This window comes from Salmo salar, chromosome ssa01 (assembly GCF_905237065.1).
Source record: "Salmo salar chromosome ssa01, Ssal_v3.1, whole genome shotgun sequence".
NCBI classification, from domain to species: domain Eukaryota; kingdom Metazoa; phylum Chordata; class Actinopteri; order Salmoniformes; family Salmonidae; genus Salmo; species Salmo salar.
The window spans coordinates 36,080,654-36,104,208 of NC_059442.1; the positions used below are offsets into that span (position 1 = coordinate 36,080,654).

The 23,555-nt window shown below is 40.2% G+C and overlaps 1 protein-coding gene across 1 annotated transcript in view; it reads left to right on the forward strand.

Moving 5' to 3' along the window:
• Positions 1 to 14,074: 14,074 nt before the first annotated feature.
• Positions 14,075 to 23,555, forward strand: part of LOC106601106 (leucine-rich repeat and fibronectin type-III domain-containing protein 5-like) — a 57,188-nt gene continuing 47,707 nt past the window's right edge. The window contains exon 1 of the mRNA XM_014193038.1: positions 14,075 to 15,058. The gene's annotated coding sequence lies outside the window, so the exon portion shown is untranslated. The remainder of the gene's footprint in view (positions 15,059 to 23,555) is intronic.

Below are 23,555 nucleotides of genomic sequence, written 5' to 3' on the forward strand. Positions count from 1 at the left end.
TCTTTCTTTCTTTCTTTCTTTCTTTCTTTCTCTGTCCCTCCCTTCCTCTCTCTTTCTTCTCTCTCATGTTTTTTTTCCAGCACTCCATTTAAACGTGGCTCAGGACAGCTGCCCCAGGCGTCTGAATGTACGGGTCCATTTGAATGAGGGTCATTCACTGGCCACTTATTTTTTTGGATGGGTGGTTTGTTGAGCATCCAAATGCTGCTTCAACCAGATGTGTTAAGTGCACTGTAGAGCACACGCTGTGTGCAGTGGCCCCTCTTATCAACCCCTTTACCCATTGATGTATTGAGACAATATCTCCATATTAAATCATTTTCATCACCCTAGATTCCTATTGAATGAGGAAGTGTCTTCGTTGCATCATTGTTTAATGCACAGTGTTAGTCTTCATACATAGTGTGGGCAGGGCTGGTTAACAGTGTGACACTGAGCTTCTGTGATCGACCAGGCTGCACCATAATCATAATCATTATCATAATAAGCCACTCATCTTCATTGGGGAAACTAGATTTTTTTCTTTCCAGAGATGTTGTAAAAAAAAAAAACTTGTTGGCCGGGATGCCTGTAATTTTTTTTCTTCTGTATTATGGATAATCTGAAGGGTAAAAAAAAAATCTGGAGTTCAGGAATGGACTACCAGCCATACCTGTTTAGTCGTAAGAAAGAATGGGACAGCTTCATAGGCAAATAAGGGATCTGAAATGAGTGACAGGTGACAATATCTCTTAACCCTTTCTAACATGACCTGTGATATTGTTCATTTTACACTACCTTGATACCGAGTAGCTAAAACAAACAAAGTCTAAACATATCTGTAATGCGATTCCTCTCCTTATCATTCCCATTGAGAGCCGTTCATTCGCATACTTCCTGCTTTTGTCATGTGGTTGCATGGTGTTAAAGCTGTGGCTTAGGTTATTTATCTCCATATTCCACTGCATGTATTTTCTTGTTCAAAATTCAATGTAGGATTTGGTACAGTATAAGATGTGCTGTTGGCGTGTGAGACTAAAGTGAATTGGCATTGACATTAAAACGGTCTACACAGCCAATGCACAACAACGGTCAATCTGACGCACAGTATGGCGCATATTCACAGTTCTCTGTGAGGAATAAAATGTTGTATGAACAGTGATCCTGTGGGTTTCAGCACGGATGCACTCTCCTGTTGTTTTATCTCCAGAGCCAGGAACACATTAAGCTGCCTCCTCGAATAAAAAACAAACCCATCCAAAAACCACTAAAGAAACAATTCCCACCTGTCTGTCAAAGCAGTTCGACACCCAGCAACAGCTCAATAGTATTATCTATTAGCATATCCTCTGAAGCTTGGGAGGTCATATACAGAGTCAAAGGGGGTCAGTCTTGTGTAGCAAGGCTCACATGTTCTGCTCTTTATCACTACATAAAACAAAATAGAGGAGAGATAAACCAAATCAAACCAAGAGATCAACTGTTCCCTGTGCATATGTTAGCCTTCCTGTTATGTCACTTTCTCTGATTATCATGTTACAATGTCCTTGCTAGCATACTATTCCTAATGCATGCCCGAATACCTTACCTCATTCCAAGTAGTATGCTAGTGAACTATGTTGGAACCTTGGTACAGCGCTATACTCTGCCTAAACAAAGCAAGAGGAGCAAGAAGCTTAAATTACAAACGGTAATGAACAAGACCTTACATGAAAGCAAGAGGAATGGATAGAGGCAGGAGGAGAGGCAGGATGAGCTAGAACAAAAGCAAGTCCCAAGGCCATGCTGTGTCCAAAATGGCACCCTATTACCTATTAGTTATTGCCCCTGGTCAAAAGTAGTGCACTACACAGGGAATAGGGTGCCATTTCAGAAGCAGCCCCTGTCTTTGATGGAGGTGGAACAGCTTGCCTTCTCCTCTGAGACTCAAAGAAGCATGACAGTCTCAGCTGCTTCTCCTTCCCGGAATGCATGGAACATGGAACATGGAAAATGTCTGAACAACACCAATACAACTTTGAATGTTCATATGGACATTAGGAAGTAGCCGGTGTTGTAGACGTGGTGTTGCTTTATTCAATGCTGTGCTGTGTCACGTTGATCTCTCGTCTATCAGGTAAACTGATCACATACTGTGTGAAACAACAAAACCCTCAGAAGAAGTCACACAGATGAGTAGTCGTTTCTTTGCTTGCTTTTGCTTCCATTTCAGTCGGATTCAAGTGTGACCAAAGTCTTTGTTCCCTTTATTTCACACTATTATCAGATTTCAAAATGCAGAATTGGCATTAAATTGAACATTATTTGTCTCGTAAAGCCATTTTTGTCTAGTTAATCTGAGTGTAGCAAAGTCATGTCCTATTGTGTTTCATAATACATGTACTCAGATTGCTGCAGATTTCGACTGCATCACTAAATCAACCAAATCGTGACTATGTGAAATGATCTATCACCAAGAAACACTAGCTAAAATAAAATGGCTTAAGATTGTATGAACAAGTACAAAATGGGATAGTTATTATGGCACAATGCACTGAATAAAAAACAGGTGGTCTAAGTGGTTTTTACATCTGTGAAAAGGAGAACAAGGTACTGTAGTGTGGGGGTGATGATCAGTTGTGTTTCTCATAGTTAGCTACAGTAACAATGTTTCTGGTATGTGTTGTGCAGTTAGTTTGATAGAAGCATACAGTACCTGTGGTATAAGTATAGCCTAGCTGTCAGACCCTCTTCTCTCCTCTGTGTGCTGTAATGGTCTGATGTGATGTTATCCTCTCTCCAGCCTCTCTCCAGTGTGTGTGTGTGTGTGTGTGTGCGTGTGTTAGTCCATGCCCCATTCTCCTCATCTGCCCTGTAATGAAGACGGACATCTCCAATGACATATCCCATTGGCAAACACACCACTGAGCTGATTACAGACAGGCCACATGCTTCAACAAACAGTAGAACCATCCATCTTGTTATGTCTGTAGTGGAGTTCAGTCTTCTGTGTCGTGTTGTATGTGCGGGGTAAATAACATTGTGTTGTATGACTGAGAAAGAGAGAAGGTAAGTTTTTTTAAGCAATGTTCCACTGTATGATCAGCATCTCATTTGTTGCATTCAATGGAGCTTTGGACACTGCGATGATTTTAATGACGCACCACTCCAACCCTGAAGAATGCACTGTGTGCCAAAATGTTGGTGTTTTATACCCATTCATTTATTGGGAGTGTATATAGAGTGACTTTCGACTTTATTTATACATGTTTTTATAAATGATGCACTGCTCCTGATGTGCACAACGTTTAATGTGTTTCCCAAAACATCATGCAGACAAAAAATATCTACAAATGTTTACTAACTGTTTGGCTTAGTCACTGATTGGCCAGTAATGAGAGGGAAGAGGGAGGGATGGATGGTGAATAGCGTTATGCAGTGGATTTCTGTCTTTAGAATCCACTTGTGGATTTGTGTTTCCATTGTTTCTGGGAGTGGTGCTGTGTTTTTGCCAGCTGTCTATGTCACGGAGAAGTGTGTGATTATATCACTTGAAGGAGGTTTATACAGGGTCACTCTGGCTTCTCTCTCTCTCTCTCTCTTCTCTGCCAGATCAGATGTGTGTTTGTGTGTGTGTGTGTGTGTGTGTGTGTGTGTGTGTGTGTGTGTGTGTGTGTGTGTGTGTGTGTGTGTGTGTGTGTGTGTGTGTGTGTGTGTGTGTGTGTTTGCATGTGCGTGTGTCTGTCACGTCCTGACCCTTGTAAGAGGTCATTTGCCATAGTAGAGCGGTCAGGGCGTGACAGGTGGTTGTGTTGGGTGGTTTTGGGCTTTCTGTTTATATGTGGGGGTTTTTCTAGTATTCTATTTCTATGTTTTGTTTTCCAGGTTTTGGCCGGGTATGGTTTCCAATCAGAGGCAGGTGTCTTTCGTTGTCTCTGATTGGTAGCCTGTTTTCCTTTGGGGTTTGTAGGTAGTTGTTTTCCGTTTTGTCTACGTACCTGACGGAACTGTTGGCTGTCGTTTTGTTATTTTGTTGAAGTGTTATCATTAATAAAAGAAATATGAGCACTTTACACGCTGCACCTTGGTCCCCTTTCAACGACTCCTGTGACAGTGTCTGTGTGTGTGCTGCACATGCAGGGAGACAAATAAAGTGCAGACGGAAAAAAGGAACAAAATGGCCTCTGTGTCACATTAAGCTCAAAACACCCTGAATCAGAGATCAGACCACACATGAAATACTATCGTAAACACTTCATATTCAGTCGCTCAGCCAATTTAACCACACTGTAGTACACACACATACTTTAATGACGCTGGATTGGTGCTGTACAGTCTGATGTGCAGCTACAATGAAGGCACATCATGAAAGAGCACGGAGACTGCACAGCAGGAGGACAAAATGCAAATGAGTACAGTGTAAAAGAAATCTCATCTTCCTATTCAAATAGCGTTGGACATCAAACCCAGACAGAGTGTTTGATATGGAGACTTTTGGACTTTATGGCTATGCCTTGAGGGTCCTAGATGGATATACCAAGCTCCAGCTCCGGCTGCATCCCTGGCACATATATAGTAGTTAATAACCTACAATACAGTACATAAGTAGGATAGGAAAGGCACCAGCCCAATGGCACAGTAAAAGTTTGGTCCCGCTTTAAATGAAGTGCAGCTTATTAAGGCTTCTTAATGTCTTCAGAAAGCCTTGTTGAGCACTACATAAATATGTAATACATCATCTATAACAGTATGTGATGCTCTATACAGGGTTCATAAATGTGGCATAACTGTGTGACATAACCACTAATATCAAATGTAACATAAACCTGTGCTATAAGCACTGCTGAATGAAAGCTTTATAAATCATATTAAGTTGAGGATTCACAAACCATCTAAAACTTTGTATGTTGGTAGAGCATTGCAATGCCAGGATAGTGGGCTTGATTCCCGGGACCAACCTTAAGTGCAAAAGTTTGGGGTCACTTAGAAATGCCCTTGTTTTTTTTAAAAAAGCTCATTTTCCATCCATTAAAATAACATCAAATTGATCAGAAATACGGTGTAGCCATTGTTAATGTTGTAAATGACTATTGTAGCTGGAAACAGCAGATTTTTTAGGTAATATCCACATAGGCGTACAGAGGCCCATTATCAGCAACAGTGACTCCTGTGTTCCAATGGCATGTTGTGTTAGCTAATCCAAGTTTATCATTTTAAAAGGCTAATTGATCATTTGAAAATCTTTTTGCAATTATGTTAGCACAGCTGAAAACTGTTGTCCTGATTAAAGAAGCAATAAATCTGGCCTTCTTTAGACTAGAGCTTCAGCATATGTGGGTTCGATTACAGGCTTAAAATGGCTAGAAACAAAGAACTTTCTTGTATTCATGTTAAGGGGTTTCAAATGTAAAAATAAAAGGGAAAGTATGGTTTAAACTTGTCTTGATTATATAACACAGTTAGGCCACATTTATTAACCCTTCATAAAGCATGACGTAGGGTTATAGATGATTTATGACACATTTATGTAGTGCTTATGAAGGCTTTATGGAGGCAACCATTATAAATCATTAGCTTCATTGTCTAGAGAACATTCGGGAGGGAGAAAAAACATATTATCTAATTTATCCTACCTGGCTGTTACTAATGTATTCCTGTTCGGTTGTTGCATAAAATTAAAGCTAGTGGTTAATCTCCGTCAGGGCAATTAGCCCTCTTTTACATGTTCTCCTCTAGATAAACCAATGTAACATGGAGTTTATCCAAATATGCACCATGAAATAAATCCCAGAGGGAATATTGTATACATTCTCTGGTCGCCTGTCAAGATCATAATATGTTTAAGGTATCCAAATGAAATGTGTCTGAATACCACAGGTGTGTGAATGAAGGCACCAGGTGTGTCTGATTAATAGGACAGGTGCATGACTGACAGGGCGAGTGGATTATTATTCCCATTCTACATCCCTCATTGTGATATGTCTTTCCAAGAGCAGCACACACACGTTAGTGTAATTCATTCTAATATGACTGCATTTCATCAGGTGATGGTGTTGCAGCAGTATAACTGATCTAACCACTTCATGCAGTGGTGTCAGTGTGGTTAGTTATCGAAATAAAACCGTTTACTTTAAAACAGCCAACTTTGTCTCTGCAATATTGTATATACAATTAGACCGTTTTTTTTCACTAGTCTCTGAAATATAATTCACCATAACCTTGTGGCAATTGTCTTGAGAAAAACGTGTGGGTTGACATTTACATTGTATCTCCAATTTATAGAATGGGAGAGAAAACCCACAATGATTTGCAATCAATGACCTACTGTAGGTCAACTTGTGATCTCTTTCAGGATATGTATATGAATATAAATGTAATTTATACTGATACACTAGCATCACAATGCTGGAAATGTGATTGAATGGGTTTTCCCTCTGAAGATGATAAATTGTGGCCCTCATACCTTTATTGTAAACCTACTGGTGTTAGAGAATGATTCATTTGGGATTTCAGTGCAGCTCATATGTACAATTATAATCAGAAGAGTTTCACGTTTCACAGTATCTGTTTCACCTTATACATAACATAACTGTTATGCTGTATGGAAAGCCTGTATGTTGTCATAATCATGAGATCATGTTGGAGGCATAGAACTAAAGAACTCAGTTTTATGGTGGTGGCAGTATTCAACATTGCATGTAGAGTATGCCATCATTAAATGCCTATACCTGCTGTGAGGTAAGCCTGAAGCACATCTGTGCTGTCCTGTCCATAGTTAACATGATGAACAGGAATTCATTTTACTTTCATAGGTGGCCAATAAGATCTATCTGAAAGCTATGCCCCTAATAAGCCACACTTCCTGAAAAGAACCTAAGGATTACATTAAAAAAAGACCAAGCTGCTAGGTCAGCCCAGCATGATTGTAAAAAATACCCAACTGATGGTTGAATTAATCCATGTTTAGGTAATCCCATTAACCCAACATGTTGGGTAATTTACGCAACTCTACTGGCTGGGTTAAAATAACCCAGCATGAGTTCTGTCCTCTTTCAAATATTTTATTGTTTTAAGTTTTTTTGTTTTAAGTGGAAGACAAAACACACACAAAAAAAAAACATTTACGCAACCTGGGGTTACCAAATAACCCAAATTGGGTTGTTTTTAACCCAGCATTTTTTAGAGTGTAGGTAATGTAACATGTCTAGACTACAGGGCCATAATAACTCCACTTCAGGTGTTGTTGTTTTTTGCTGCTATTGTTCCATCTGTGTGGAGAGGTCTTGAGATCATGTTGGAACTCTGAGAAGAGGTGGTCTGTAATGTATGTTTCTATCCATCTGGAAAAGGCCCCTTTCTTTTTAATCTTTGTCTAGGAATTGTAATATAATTCCTAAAATAATGAATATTTTTATATCAGTAAGTCTGTATCAGCTGTTTAGGTCTTGTAAATTGCAACTATCATTTTCTGGACATTATTCTGTGATTTGTGTCAGAGGTCTGGATTCTGGTGTACTGTCTTTAAAGAAAAGACACCAAAGGTTGGCATACATCAGTTTGGCTTCGAGGGCATTATCACTTTTATACAACGGGTTACCAACATATTCAAATAATGATTGACATATTTTCATTAAAATCATTATTTTGATGAATTTATTCATACTATCTCATCCTTCCACACGATATAGTCCTGAAACAAATTTAGAGTTGCTACCCAAGCCGGCTGGTCGTTCGTTCTATTGGTTTGGTTACCACAGACGCGACCTAGTCGTTCAGTCTTTTTGTTCTGTATCGTTCATTCTATATGTTCCATTGCCATACTGGCTGGCAACGTTCTTATCCCTTGCTTGCTAGCTAACCAACTGCAGACAACTTACAGTCATGCCAAACAGTGCAGACTGAATAACAACAGTAGCTGCATGTGTTTAACCCTCCTGTTGTGTTCGTTTCATGTTAATTAATTCTGTGTTCCCGGTCCAAAATGACTGCCCCATTATAGCTGATTATAAATCCATAAGATCAAGGCCTCAAAAAAACATTATATACCAGAGCTGCGAGAAAAGTTCTATATATTATTGAAACAATGTTGCGATTGTTTGTGAGAATGCCAACAGGTGTGGTCCCCATGGGGAAAGATTCTACTGGGGAAAGGTTCCTGTGAGGGTTGCCATGGAAGCCAAGAAGGAGAGTGAGGTGTGTGTGCTCAAACACACATGCATGTGGGGGTCTGGGAGAGGAAGCGTGTCCATCTGATGAATGGGCATGTGCCTGAACTCAATTTTATACACTAATTGTAGTCTCACCCATTCACTTCTAATGACCGGTTATTTTTGAGCGGGAACACCACAGGTGTACAAAAGTTTAATAAAACACCCCAAATTTTATGAAATTCATTAAAATGTATTTTGTGTTTTCAGATGCCCTGTGTGGACAAAGTCATGGAACCTTATGACAATCAGATTAAATTAACTACATTTTTCAGAGAGAAAACTTGTAAATCGGTCCAATTCAACCGAAACACAGCAGGAGGGTTAAGCTGTTTTCTAGTGACATTTACTTGGATACATCCATAACAATGAGCTAATGAGGCACGATTTCACCTGGCATAGAAAATGTGCTCCCTCGTTAGGACACTGTTGGTCAGAGGAGCTATCCAACAACACAGTTAACACAATCACTTCAAACTGAAGCTGCATACTAGCTGCACTTTGTTTCATTTGACCTTTTTTCAATTGACATTTTATTGTCTATATCCATAAAAATGATGCCAGCTGATTCATGACTCTCTCTCTCGTCCCAACTCCCGACCCCTACACGTTCATTACTATGGGACAGTTGGAGATCGAATTTGAATATTGAAACAGTGTTGCAAATGTCAGAGAGACAGACAGCAAGGTTTATACTAATCTCCGCTGTTGAAAACTAAATGTTAGTCTAAAAGAAATTTGAGATAATGTCTAGATGCTTTTTATAGTGGAGATCAAGTTTATAACTTCCCTGCCTGGGCTGATGAGACAGTGGATTGCACAGTCAGATGGAACAGAGTCAATAGGCATTTTAACGTCATAGATTTAGCCGGTGGTAACTTGTGGAATAGACACCAGCTGGAATGCGCTGTTAACCAATCAACATTCAGGATTAGACCCACCGTTGTATAAATTACAACAGCTCCCCCATCTCACCACATCTGTCAGCTGTAGGCAGCGCTGACCGACACTGAGACAGTCCCCAGGGTAACTCATTAGAATAACCATCACTCATATCTCAGTTTACTCACTTACTTATGGTGCTGCCTACTTTGTTTTTCAAATCATATGAACAGAAAATATGTATCTTTATCTGGGATGCTAAATCAGACAAGATAAAGCGTGCCTATTTATATCATGAATATGAACTGGGTGGGTTGCGATTATTAAATATAAAAACACTAAACCTCTCTCTAAAATCTTCACTTTGTCACGTCCTGACCATAGAGAGCTTGTATTTTTCTATGGTAGAGTAGGTCAGGGCGTGACTGGGGGGTTTTGTCTAGTTTATTTATTTCTATGTTTTGTTCTAGTTTCTTTTTTCTATGTTGGGGGTTTTGTCTAGTTTATTTATTTCTATGTTGTGTTCTAGGTTCTTTTTTCTAGTTTTTTTTTTTTTTTGTATGATTCCCAATTAGAGGCAGCCGGTCATCATTGTCTCTAATTGGGGATCATATTTAAGTTGTTGTTTTTCCCACTAGTGTTTGTGGGAGATTATTTTGAGTTAGTGTATGTTGCACCTCTTCGTCACGGTTTGTTGTTTTGTTTATGGTTTATTGTATGTCTTGCATAGTTTCACATTCAAATTTAAATATGTGGAACGATACCCATGCTGCGCTTTGGTCCGTTCCTACACACATTCGTGACACACTTATTCAAAAGTTATACTGAAACCCAAAATGGTTCTCTAGGAGATTATTAAGAAAAGCACAACCATTGTTTAATAGTGGCCTTTCTGCCTTTGTGCACATTGCCATGTCTCATTTTCAATTAATTGAAAATGAAACCTTGTTCAAACTATCAATTTAAATTTCATCCCCCAGAAAAGATACACATATTACCACAAATATTATGGTTGAACTCAAATGTGCTGGTTGATAAAATACCTGTATTTATGGAAAATATGTTTGAAAAGGGTATTTTGTTTTTAAATTATATTTTAAATTTGAATGGTAGAGTTATGTCTTTCATTAAATTATCGGAATTGTTTGGGAAGGTCTGCTCAATTCAAGATTAAAACCAATTGATTGCAGCATTACCCTACAAATGGAGGAGGCAGGTGGCAGTGGGAGGAGGTAGGGATCTGGCTGTCTGCCCAAAATAAAGGATCAAAACTGGCGGAGGAACAAAAATAGCATGAACAGAAAAGTATACCGGTTTCATTTGAGGACCAGGATGTTGACAGCTGTGCCATACAGATTGCAAAATAGTTGGGAAGAGATTATTGATGTACCGATTCCATGGCACAGGGTATATGAGTTGATACATGAAACGACTCAAGATTCAAGACTTTATGTCTTTCAGCTAAAATTATTGTACAGAATTCTTGCCACCAACAAAATGTGGAATATTTGGGACATACCATCATCGCAGCTCTGTAGATTTTGTTGTGAGGATACAGAATCAATAAACCATTTGTTCTAGTATTGCCCTCAGGTAGCATCGGATGGTTGAGGGGCAGCTCTCGGGGAACTGTCGGGGGATCTTGGATGGTTGGGGGCCTGGCAGTTGGGAGCTTGGGCTGGTGGCCCGATAGGTTGCTGGTTCGGGTCCCCTTTTTGACTTGTTGGGAGATCTGTCGACGTGCCCTTTGGCGGGGCGCTTGACCCTGGTTGATCCTGTGTGAGAAGGTTAGATGACTGAATGTAATGTAAATGTTGAGTGGCTTCACTGCAGGTAGATAATAATAAATAATAACCATCAATTATTATTAAGTACGTTTACATCCACACTACTAATTTCATATTAAAGTGATTATGGAAGTAGGAGGAGTAAGGAAATAGTAATGCAAACACCTTACTCTGCTTATTTTATTCGGAGTAAGGTCAAAATCTAAGTAAGAGTAACCCGATTGAAACACCTGGTTTTCTGAGCAATCTTTCTAATAATTAGGAAATGTAAGCAGCTTAATTGGCTTTCCAGCAGTATATTTGATCTGTGCATGTGCCTGCAGCTGGAGCACAAGCCTCCCTCAAGTGAATTGAATTCGAAAAACTGAAAGAGTCCATTTTAGACTACAAATAGTTTTCACATGCAAATGTTATGTGTCCGAACTCAGAATCAAATAGGCTTTGCAAAAATAACATGGTCACTGTGGTAGAACATTTTGATTGGTGATTATCTGTATTAATCAAAGTTCCATCAGATGTGCCCATCAGTGGCGGTTCTAGACCATTTCAACTGGGGGGGCCAAGCTGGGGCCAGTTGTACTGTTAGAGGGGCCAGTTACATTAGACGTTATTGTTCTCATCGTTTTCTTCACTGCATTGCAGGCATTAGCAGGCAAAAGACCATGTTCATAATCATCACCGTTGCCACTGTCTAATAACGGATGTAAAAAAAGAATGATAGCAAAAATGTGTTATGTAACAATTATTTCATACTCCACATTTAGGGGTGCCACAATGGGGTCCAAAATTGTTGTCACAGGGGCACTGGCCCCCTCCCAGAACCGCTAGTGGTGCCCATGTAAACAGGATTATAGGGAAATCATTCTTCTTACAAAGAATTACATGTTTTAAAGTAACTATTATAGTAATCTGACTCTCCACAATAATCGTGTTATCGGATGCATGTAACCTTACTCAATGGATAGTCTATTGACGGACTTGAGAATCCTCAGTAGAGAGACATTGTAATCAACACAAATAGAGGCCCTTGAAGCTCACTGACGATGAATGTACAAGTCTGATATATAATGTATTTTGTAAGCGCCAATGAGAGAAGAGGGAATATTGGTATCACGCTTGACAAAGTTCAGTGATTACAGTCTTAGAAGTCAAAATCATCAAATATTTGTTTACATTGTCGTGTTCATGAGGGATGGCAGCTGGGAGCAATAGGCAAACATGACGGTGTTGACAGCACAGGTCAAAACAAAAACCAAGCCACGAGGTCGAAGGAATTGTCCATAGAGCTCCGGGGCACAGATCTGGGGAAGGGTCAGAAAACATTTCTGCAGCATTGAAGGTCCCCATAGAACACTGTGGCCTCCATCATTGTTAAATGGAAGAAGTTTGGAACCACCAAGACTCTTCCCAGAGCTGGCCGCCAGGCCAAACTGAGCAATCGGGGGAGAATGGCCTTGGTGACCAAGAACCCGATGGTCACTTTGACAGAGCTCCAGCATTCCTCTGTGGAGATGGGAGAACCTTCCAGAAGGATAGCCCATCTCTGCAGCACTCCACCAATTAGGTCTTTATGGTAGAGTGGCCATCCGGAAGCCACTTCTCAGTAAAAGGCACCTGACAGCCCGCTTGGAGTTTGCCAAAAGGCACCTAAAGACTCTCAGACCATGAGAAAGAAGATTCTCTGGTCTGATGAAACCAAGATTGAACTCTTTGGCCTGAATACCAAGCAACATGTCTGGAGGAAACCTGGCACCACCCCTATGGTGAAGCATGCTGGTGGCAGCATCATGATGTGGGGATGTTTTTCAGCAGCAGGGACAGGGAGACCATTCAGGCTTGAGGGAAAGAAGAAAGGACACAGTACATAGAGATCCTTGATGAAAACCTGCTCCAGAGCGCTTAGGACCTCAGACTGTGGCGAAGGTTCACCTTCTAACAGGACAACGACCCTAAGCACACAGCCCAGACAACACAGGAGTGGCTTCGGGACAAGTCTATGAATGTCCTTGAGTGACCCAACCAGAGCCCAGACTTGAACCCGATCAAACATCTCTGGAGAGACCTGAAAAAACATTGTGCAGCGCCGCTCCCCATCCAACCTGACAAAGTTTGAGAGGATCTGCAGAGAAGAATGGGAAAAACTCCCCAAATACAGTTGTGTCAAGCTTGTAGTGTCATACCCAAGAAGAATTGAGGCTGTGATCGGTGCTTCAACAAAGTACTGAGTAAAGGGTCTGAATATTTATGTAAATGTAATATTTCAGTTTAAAATGTTTTATACATTTTCAAAAATGTCTAAAAACATGTTTGTGCTTTGTCATTATGGGGTATTGTGTGTAGATTGATGAGGAAAATAAACAATTTAATCAATTTTAGTGTAAGGCTAAAACGTAACAAAGTGGAAAACGTCAAGCGGTCTGAGTACTTTCAGAATGCACTGTAGCTTGTGGACTGTTTAAAATAGCTTAGTACAACAAGTCTAGACTATGGTCATAATAACTCTACTTTAAATGTACTATCAGCTGCATGTTACTTCTGAGTGGAGAGGCCTTGGTTTGATGGCACCGAGTCATGTCCAATGGAATGTATTGCTATTGTAAGAGCTCACTGAGAATCAACTTGAGCTATTGAGCTATTACAATAGCAGTACTTTATTACTCCTTAAAATGGAAAATATGTATTGTCAAAATGTTTCAACCTCTTGTAGCTACAACACTAGAAAACAGCACCTGAAATCTGGTAACCCACTCAACAATGACCTCACACTTCCATTTTATCATCGTTGCTGTGCATATATGAATGATATGGCAGGTTATACATACATCAGGTATCCTACTATGTTAAAGGAGCCAATATCCTACTCTTGCAATGTTCAGTGCAGTTACCCAATAGACTTCAGTTTCCATTGCTACTGTTGATCATCTATGTAAAGGCATAGAGTCTATGAAGACCATAAGCCTATATTCTAGTCAGTATACATCTTAATTATTAGTGCAAAAACACAACACTTTATTATTCACACTCAATTGTAAAAGTTCTGCAACAAAATAGTCGGGTGCATGTAGTTGGTTTTCTACAATATTAGGCCCTACGCGTTGGATCCTATTATTTTACATCAGCGACTGTCCTATTGCCCGTCAGGCGTCGTTCTTTCCATCTTTTGTTCATTGCAATGATATTCTGTCTGCCCTGCAAAGGCTCTACCGCCAGCATTTCTTAGCAGGTCCCACTGAGAGACAGGCTGAATCAAGAAGTGCGAACGAACGTGATTCTGAGCCAATCCGTGGTGACTTCCTCAATTTTTTCCAATCGAAAGGAGAGGGAAAACAGCTACCATCACATGTCCCAGTAACTGCAGCTCTTAGTTTGTTAAATCATCTGGAATGGTAGAACTGAGCATTGGGAAAAAGCACAATGATGGCAATGGGGGAGAACCGTTAATTGTGCCTCATAATGGACGTTTTTTTTTGGTCGAGATTTTAAATGTAATAACTATTGAGCAGCATAATTTAGATAATTAGGCGCTTATTCGGGGCTGAATAGCTGAGAATAAACTGGAGAAGAGGGACAGAAAGACCTAGCCTTTTGATAACTTGGATGGAGGGCAAGCGTGCTATAGGCACTCAGTCACTCTGTGGATTACGTGGTGGAGGCAGAACGGGGGAAGTGCGCGTAAAGTGCAGCGGTGCAACGGTCTCCCTGCTGAGATTTGATCTGAGTTCCCCATAGCAGCCACTTTATAGCACTCGGCTGCAGAGACGTACACTCAGCTAAATAGAGCAAGCCGGTATTACTGCGGAGGAAAGCCTCTACTGTTGTGAGGCGCGTCGACGAGCGGCAGGAGAATGGCAAGGTCTTCGGCGAGTCTGAGGGGAAAGCAAACGCCCGTTTTTCACCAAAGGATTCTGTCGAAGCGCGTTGGAATTTGACTGTCTCTTCGTGTTGGTATTCTTGGATCTTTATTTTAAACTGAAAAGTAAAGTAACACAAGTGGATTGGGTTCTGAGGAGCACAGACCGATGTAAAATTACTCGGGCACAATGAAGAGATGGCTGGGCAGAGTTGTGGGCTTTGAAATCCAGCGCACCTTGTATTGATATAGCCTAATTTAGCCTAAATCCAATGGGGCAAAACAAAATTGGAACATGGGAAAATATGAAATGTGAGAAAATTCGATACCCCTGACCGTCGGTGCTCAGAGCAGGGCTGGCGTTCCTTTTTAAGGTAAACTTTTACTGTTTAAATGTTTGTACATGTCTGTACATTTTCATCAGTCCTTTTTGTTTTCGTTCATCGTTCGTTGACCGAATTTCAAGGCTGAACCCATTGGGCTCTAAAGCCAGATAACCTGCAGGACGTTGTTGAAAACCAGGTGTGTTCAGTATTACCGGTTATTCAGGAACAACGGAGGGTAAAAAACGAGACTTAAATAATGGTTAGTTTGAACGAATGCTGGCTGTCTAACTGCATTTCAATTTGAGTGTCTGGGCGTAGATAAAAAATTACCTAGTGGGATAATTTATTTGGCCAGGTCACTGCTATCCATAGACCTAATCTAGCTCTAATTGATTTGGGTGAATGTGGTGGTATACTTGGGTGGTGGCAATGATGTGTGTGTGCGTGCGTGTGTGTGTGTGTGTGTAAAGGGGGGAGGGGTGGTTGTTAACGTAGACACCCTCTTTCACTGCCTCACCCGGTCATGATGGGCTAGATTGAAATCACCTCTATTTATATGGAAGCTGAGTTCCCATGCCAGTTCAGCCTGATAGATATTTTCGCTTAATGCCCTCCACGAAGTGTGTATAGCCTTATAAATGTAGGCTACCCAGGCAGGTTACAAGAGTCCTCAACCTTGGCATATGCTCAAATGATGATAGAGGATTCAGGCGTCGTCGTCTTCTTGCCCCGTCCTAAGCGATATATCATGCTCACTACCATGGCACCAATGGCTGCTATAGACGCGCTATGATATAATTCAAACCATACCCACATATTCTTGATGCACTGGAATGATATGTATCACTGGAATGATATGTATAGGGATCATATGTAAATTAGTCAAAATGATGATATAATAACCATGTGGTGATCCAAATTATCTGAAGTGTATATTTCCATTGAATAGGTAAAGGCAATGTATGGATGTGATTTAGAATGGCAAAGCATCGTGTCCCAAAGGAAATTCACTTCAGCTCAGTGGTCGTGCGCGCGTATTTATGTTTGTACAATTTGCACTTATGAACTATTGGATCTAGTGAGTACAATAGGCTACATCAATGACCATTTGAATTCCATATTATTCTAACAAGGCGTTTCTTTTATTTCAGCAATGTTGGTTGTCACATGCGCTTCTATAAATGTAATCTGATAAACAAGTCATATTTCAATTCTTCAGTCCCCACAACATGTCATCCTTAATAGGGCAGGGTAGCTGCCAAGACTGTGCAAAGCTGTCATCAAGGCAAAGGGTGACTACTTTGAATAATCTAAAATATATTTTGATTTGTTTAACACTTTTTTGGTTACTACATGATTCCATGTGTTATTTCGTAGTTGTGATGTCTTCACTATTATTCTACAACGTAGGCAATAGTAAAAATAAAGAAAAACCCTGGAATTAGTAGGTGTCCAAACTTTTCACTAGTACTGTATGTAAGGCTATTCTGTATTGCTTATCCTATGAGCAAGAAGCTATATAGACAAACTGAGCTGCAGCTCCACTTCCAGTGGCTGGTGGTGCTATAATTCAATTTATTCTCCCTCCATACTGCTGCCTGCTGCAGCTCTGAAGGGCTGGGTAACACTGAGGACGGGGAGACTGCCCAACCACAGCTTTACCATACACCTATTAGGGTGGAGTGGACAGTGGAATACACCTTTAGGTTATCAAAGTAGCATGTATTCATATATTATGTCTAGTGCATTAGGTATTCATTTTAGACCCAGGGATCTCTTCAGTTGTTGTGATATCATTTGAAAGTTCGATCTTTTGAAAATCAGGGTGGGATTTGGCACGTTGGAGATGGCGTAGCAGCGATCCCTGTAGCTTGGAGACTTGTTTTAGTTACGCTAGTAGAGATTAAGACCCTGTGATGATGTGAGCCCGAGCCAAGGAATCAAAGGGCACGGTATGAGGATCCTGCTGTTAGTGTGATATGGGGACTGAGGGAATCAAACGCTGCAAAACAACATCCTCCTCTAGGCAGGATTAGCACCACATACCTGGGTGCTCAACAAGTACATAGTCTACTATAACATCTTGCCTTTGATATGCCCTCTGGGTGCATGTGTGAGGAGTTACCATGACATATTTTATAACATTTACAAGCAGAGCACTGGTGCCCAATATTACTTCATACAGAGAGCATATGATCAGCAAGTACTTACAGTCCTCTACTACAATGTCTTTACATCTTTGATATGTGTGTGCTTTTTCCCTGTGAGTCTGTGAGGATGTACCATGGCAGCTTTGAACACATTTATTTATACCTGAGACAAGACATGTATGTCTGAGACTGATAAGTGTCTGCAGATACTTGACAGCTCTGGTGGGATGAAACCTGGATAGAGTTGAACTTTAGACTAGACATAGGACTCACCCATGAATTGTGAGTTAATGTAACCCAACATGCCTGTGTATTCTTTCTAGAGGCGTTAGCATAGTATGTTTTACCATGATGTGGTATATGCTCTATGCTGTGTTATGCAGTCATCATGTGGTGTCAAAGAAACTGGCGATGTGGTGACTGTTGTAGTTTGGCCAAGAGTCCAGCTCCATGAACAGTTACAAGTGAGATTGTGTCAGAAGCTTACGAAGCTAGAAGTGTTATTGTGGAGTCAGAACCATGGACAGCCCCTCAATCTTGGTCTGTGTTCCGCATGGTAGAGTGCACACAACAGTGTTTACAAACTCGTTCATCCAATCAGCACCATGGACAGCAACCATTTTCTCTGTTTGCTTGAATATACTGAAGGTTTTGCTGCTCCCAAAACAGCTTTGCTAATCTTATGAGCAAGAGGTGAATTTATTATGTATGTGACCTTTATGTGATGTTCTCATTAGATTTTGTGATAATAATTTATCTGTTAGCATACTGTGTTTACTGAGTTTAAGGATGTCTTAGTTTGTATGATTTGTTAATTGCTCAACAAGGAGTTGATTGTTGAGTCAATTCTAAAAGTCACCAGGCTGCATTGAATTTAAGCGCTAAGGGCCCAATCCAGATTTAGGAAATGTACACCTTTTCATATGAACACCTTCCCTACGTATGTCTGAGTAGTTGGCATTCGGACTTACCTTATGCAGGTGGTAACAGGCTTTGCAGGAGTGGTTACCTTGCACACTCTGAATAGATTTCATTCAATTTCTAAAAACCCTCCCACTTGCTGGCCAACATATTCAGTACATTTATCGAAAGCCATCCCTTTATATTTGGTGTACCTTTAATTTGAATTTTCTTGACAGACTCACTAGAATATATGGAGAACAGTTCAGAATATTAGGGATCAATGAAAGAAGCCATGTCAATAGACACATATTCATCTCCTTTTCAGCACCAATTGGTAGATAAAAAAAATACTCTGATCTTGTATATTATTTAGGGTTAGAGAAGTATTTATGAAAAATAATGCAAAAAACTGTTTGGAGAGCCTTTACGCACTAAATATATTGATGAATCAAAAATATAGTGGTTGGAATCATCCTGAAAATGTCCATATTCAATTGTTCTAACCATAAAATATTGGATGGTGATAAAAGTGTACAATAGGGGTTGAAGAGTAGTCCTGTAAATCTACCCTAATAATTCTCAATGATGGAACTGTGATGACAACGGTCCAGTTGTGGTGAACCGTGCACCAGGCTCCAGGTTAAAACTGCTATGTATGGTCTGCGTTCCATAATGATTGAAATAGGCCACGTGTTCCAAATTATTTACTTGTAATACGTTATCCTACTATGATCCACTATTATTAGCAATCCTCAGGAACAACCACACAGAAGCACTGGCGTACCACACATCCTAACTCTGGGGGGCCCCCAACCCCCTGCCCCCCGACTCTGGGGTCAGAATACATAATCTGTAGACACACCTCCGCCACACCTTCATTTCTTCGATCTCCACCCCAAACGTAAAAAGCAAATTACGTTCCATTTACTCGCGCTTAACTCTGGTCGAAATCCCCCCTCTAGGTTAATAGAGATTGGGCCAGGATGGATTACTGTATGTGTACATTTAATTATAAATTCTTTAATTAAACACCAATCAGTGGATCAGGTCTACTTGGTCCTGTAGAAGCTGCAGGATGGCTAGTTTATTGGCGGTCTGATGATTTGTTTATTTTAGTTTATTTAGTTTGGTCTACACTGGGGGTCTGATGATGTGTTGAGGTTAGTTAATAATGATCTCTCTATGAAAATGATCCAGATGAGATGTAGATAGACCCTAGTGGGTCTTTAACCCATGACACACTGGCTAGACACCTAGTATGGTTGAAGACCGCTCTACTGATCTCTTTAGTCTAAACCCATGTTCCAGGATCACCTAGAAAGGTGATACAATGCCTTTATTTGACTGATAAGAAGCACCACATGGATTTATATTAACATTTGTTGTTTGGGATTTGAAAAAAGGAATACATGTTGTCCTTTCAATATTGGTTTGTGATATATAATGGAAGCAAGTATTTGGGGACAGTTTTTGCATATATAGTATAGACAAAAACCTCATACCCAATTTATCTTATTTTAAAGACAGCATCGAATTAGACGGGCATACTCTAGATAGAACCATAGGAAGCTTTGGAGTCCTAAGGCTTGTGGAGGGTCCCAAACCAAATTAGGATTTACTGTTCATTAGTGCAGGAGAAAACCTAATCTGGTAACAACTAATTAAAACCACCAGGTATTTCAATGTTTTATTTTCTTTCATTTGGTGTCCCTCAAGTTGTTGATGCAGGGTGAGATCTTTGTCAGTGTGATGGGGTGACTAGAATGAGTTCCTCTCTCTGTCAGTGAGTGGGAGGTACTTTGAGGGATGTTTGTCTGTGATAATGAGCTGTCAAGGGGACAGCGGCAAATTGTTTTGATCCCGCTACAACCCGCTGGTTTAAACAGGAGAAAAGTGGTAGTCAGGAATGGTAATAGTTTAGTTTCTGTGGTGAAGGCCAGTGAGTCTGTAATGCTATTACGTATTTGACTGACAAGGCACTGATCCCTATTTTCTAAAATATTGATAGATTGATATGCACTGTGTTAAGTCCCAAATGAAATGACAATAAAATCTTAGTTCCTGTTTTAAAAAGTGAATATTCATAAAGAAGATCTGGAAGGTTTAACAACCAAAAATGACAATATTTCAAGGTAATGTAGAATCTTTCATGATTATGTGGTCTAGCCACTTTTAGTTAAAATATATCAATATTCATAATATTCTCTGACTATTTGGTGTTTGTAAATACAAACATATCATAATATCTATCTAATCTCATTGTATTGTAGGTCGCTAACAGCTTTTTGTGTCTCTGTTAGAGGTCGACCGATTAATCGGAATGGCCGATTAATTCGGGCCGATTTCAAGTTTTCATAACAATCGGTAATCGGTATTTTATTTTTTATACACCTTTATTTAACTAGGCAAGTCAGTTAAGAACACATTCTTATTTTCAGTGACGGCTTAGGAACGGTGGGTTAACTGCCTTGTTCAGGGGCAGAACGACAGATTTTTACCTTGTCAGCTCGGGGATTCGTTTTTGCAACCTTCCGGTTACTAGTCCAACGCTCTAACCACCTGCCTTACATTGCACTCCACGAGGAGCCTGCGTGGCAGGCTGACTACCTGTTACGCGAGGGCAGCAAGAAGCCAAGGTAAGTTGCTAGCTGGCCTTAAACTTATCTTATAAAACATAACAATCAATCTTAACATAATCACTAGTTAACTACACATGGTTGATGATATTACTAGTTTATCTAACGTGTCCTGCGTTGCATATAATTGGTGCGGTGCCTGTTAATTTCTCATTGAATCACAGCCTACTTTGACAAACGGGTGATGATTTAACAAGCGCAATTGCGAAAAAAGCACTGTCGTTGCACCAATGCACCTAACCATGAACATCAATGCCTTTCTTTAAAATCAATACACAAATATATATTTTTAAACCTGCATATTTAGTTAATATTGCCTGCTAACATGAATTTCTTATAACTAGGGAAATTGTGTCACTTCTCTTGCGTTCCGTGCAAGCAGTCAGGGTATATGCAGCATTTTGGGCTGTGTGAAGTCCATTTATTCCTAACAAAGGCCGTAATTAATTATGACATAACATTGAAGGTTGTGCAATATTTAGACTTAGGGATGCCATCCATTAGATAAAATACGGAACGGTTCCGTATTTCACTGAAAGAATAAACGTTTTGTTTTTGAAATGATAGTTTCCGGATTCTACCATTTTAATGACCAAAGGCTCGTATTTCTGTGTGTTATTATGTTATAATTAAGTCTATGATTTGATAGAGTAGGCTGACTGAGCGATGGTAGGCACCAGCAGGCTCGTAAGCATTCATTCAAACAGCACTTTCGTGCGTTTGCCAGCAGCTCTTCGCAATGCTTCAAGCATTGTGCTGTTTATGACTTCAAGCCTATCAACTCCCGAGATTAGGCTGGTGTAACAAATGTGAAATGGCTAGCTAGTTAGCGGGGTGCGCGCTAATAGTGTTTCAAACATCACTCGCTCTGAGACTTGGAGTAGCTGTTCCCCCTGCTCTGCATGGGTAACGCTGCTTCGAGGGTGGCTGTTGTCGATGTGTTCCTGGTTCGAGCCCAGGTAGGAGCGAGGAGAGGGACGGAAGCAATACTGTTACACTGGCAATACTAAAGTGCCTATAAGAACATCCAATAGTCAAAGGTATATGAAATACAAATCGTATAGAGAGAAATAGTCCTATAATTCCTATAATAACTACAACCTAAAACTTCTTACCTGGGAATATTGAAGACTCATGTTAAAAGGAACCACCAGCTTTCAAATGTTCTGAGCAAGGAACTTAAATGTTAGCTTTTTTACATGGCACATATTGCACTTTTACTTTCTTCTCCAACACTTTGTTTTTGCATTATTTAAACCAAATTGAACATGTTTCATTATTTATTTGAGGCTAAATTGATTTTATTGATGTATTATATTAAGTTAAAATAAGTGTTAATTCAGTATTGTTGTAATTGTCATTATTACAAATACAATTTTTTTTTTTTTAAATTGCCAATTAATCGGTATCGGCTTTTTTTTGGCCCCCCCAATAATCGGTATCGGTATATATAAAAAAAAATATCATAATCGGTCGACCTCTAGTCTCTGTGTAAATTGTAGTTTGTAAGGCCCTGGGCTGACTTCCTGTAGTATGACGAGATTAGATTGAATAGGTGGGGATATGGTCTCTGCCTGGCCTTAATCTGCCCAGGAACACACATGGACCCTGCCGTAACCTGCTATGACACATTTGACAAGACTATACACACCACTGATGGGATAAGCCCTTTACAAGGCTTTGGCTGTAACAGATAGAGGCAGAGCTACAAAAACTGAATAGGCAGAGCTGTTCTGTACAGCTATAATGCTTTGGCTGTGATAGAGGCAGAGCTACATGAAACTACTGTACAGAGCCGTTCTGGCTCACTACAGCACCGTCACACAGTGTTCCCAGCTGACGCCACCTCATCTTCTAAACTATATTACTCTAAAGGGATGATTATACAGTACCAGTCAAAAGTTTGGACACACCTACTCATTCCAGGGTTTTTCTTTATTTTTACTATTTTCTACATTGTAGAATAATAGTGAAGACATCAAAACTACGAAATAACACATATGGAATCACATAGTAACCAAAAAAGTATTCAACAAATGAAAATATACTTTATATTTGAGATTCTTCAAAGTAGCCACCCTTTGCCTTGATGACAACTTCGCCTGGAATGCTTTTCCAAATGTCTTGGAATTCCAACATATGCTTAAGACTTGTTTGCTGCTTTTCCTTCATTCTGCAGTCCAACTCATCCCAAACATCTCAATTTTTAAAATTATTTTTATTTCACCTTTATTTAACCAGGTAGGCTAGTTGAGAACAAGTTCTCATTTACAACTGCGACCTGGTGGGTTGAGGTCGGGTCATCTGGTGCAGCTCAATCACTCACCTTCTTGGTCAAATAGCCCTTACTTACACAGACTGGAGGTGTGTTTTGGCTCATTGTCCTGTTGAAAAAAGAATGATAGCCCCACTAAGCACAAACCAGATGGGATGGCGTATCGCTGCAGAATGCTGTGGTAGCCATGCTGATTAAGTGTGCCTTGAATTCTAAATAAATCACAGACAGTGTCACCAGCAAATCATCCCCACATCATCACACCTCCTCCATGCTTCACGGTGGGAACCACACATGTGGAGACCATCTGTTCACCTGCTCTGCGTCTCACAAGACATGACGGTTGGAACCAGAAATCTCAAATTTGGACTCCTCAGACCAAAGGACAGATTTCCACCGGTCTAATGTCCATTTCTCGTGTTTCTTGGCCTAAGCAAATCTCTTATTTTTATTGTTGTCCTTTAGTAGTGGTTTCTTTGCAGCAATTCCACCATGAAAGCCTAATTTATGCAGTCTCCTCCTCCTGGTAACTCTAATGAACTGCAGCAGAGGTAACTCTGTGTCTTCCTTTCCTGTGGCGG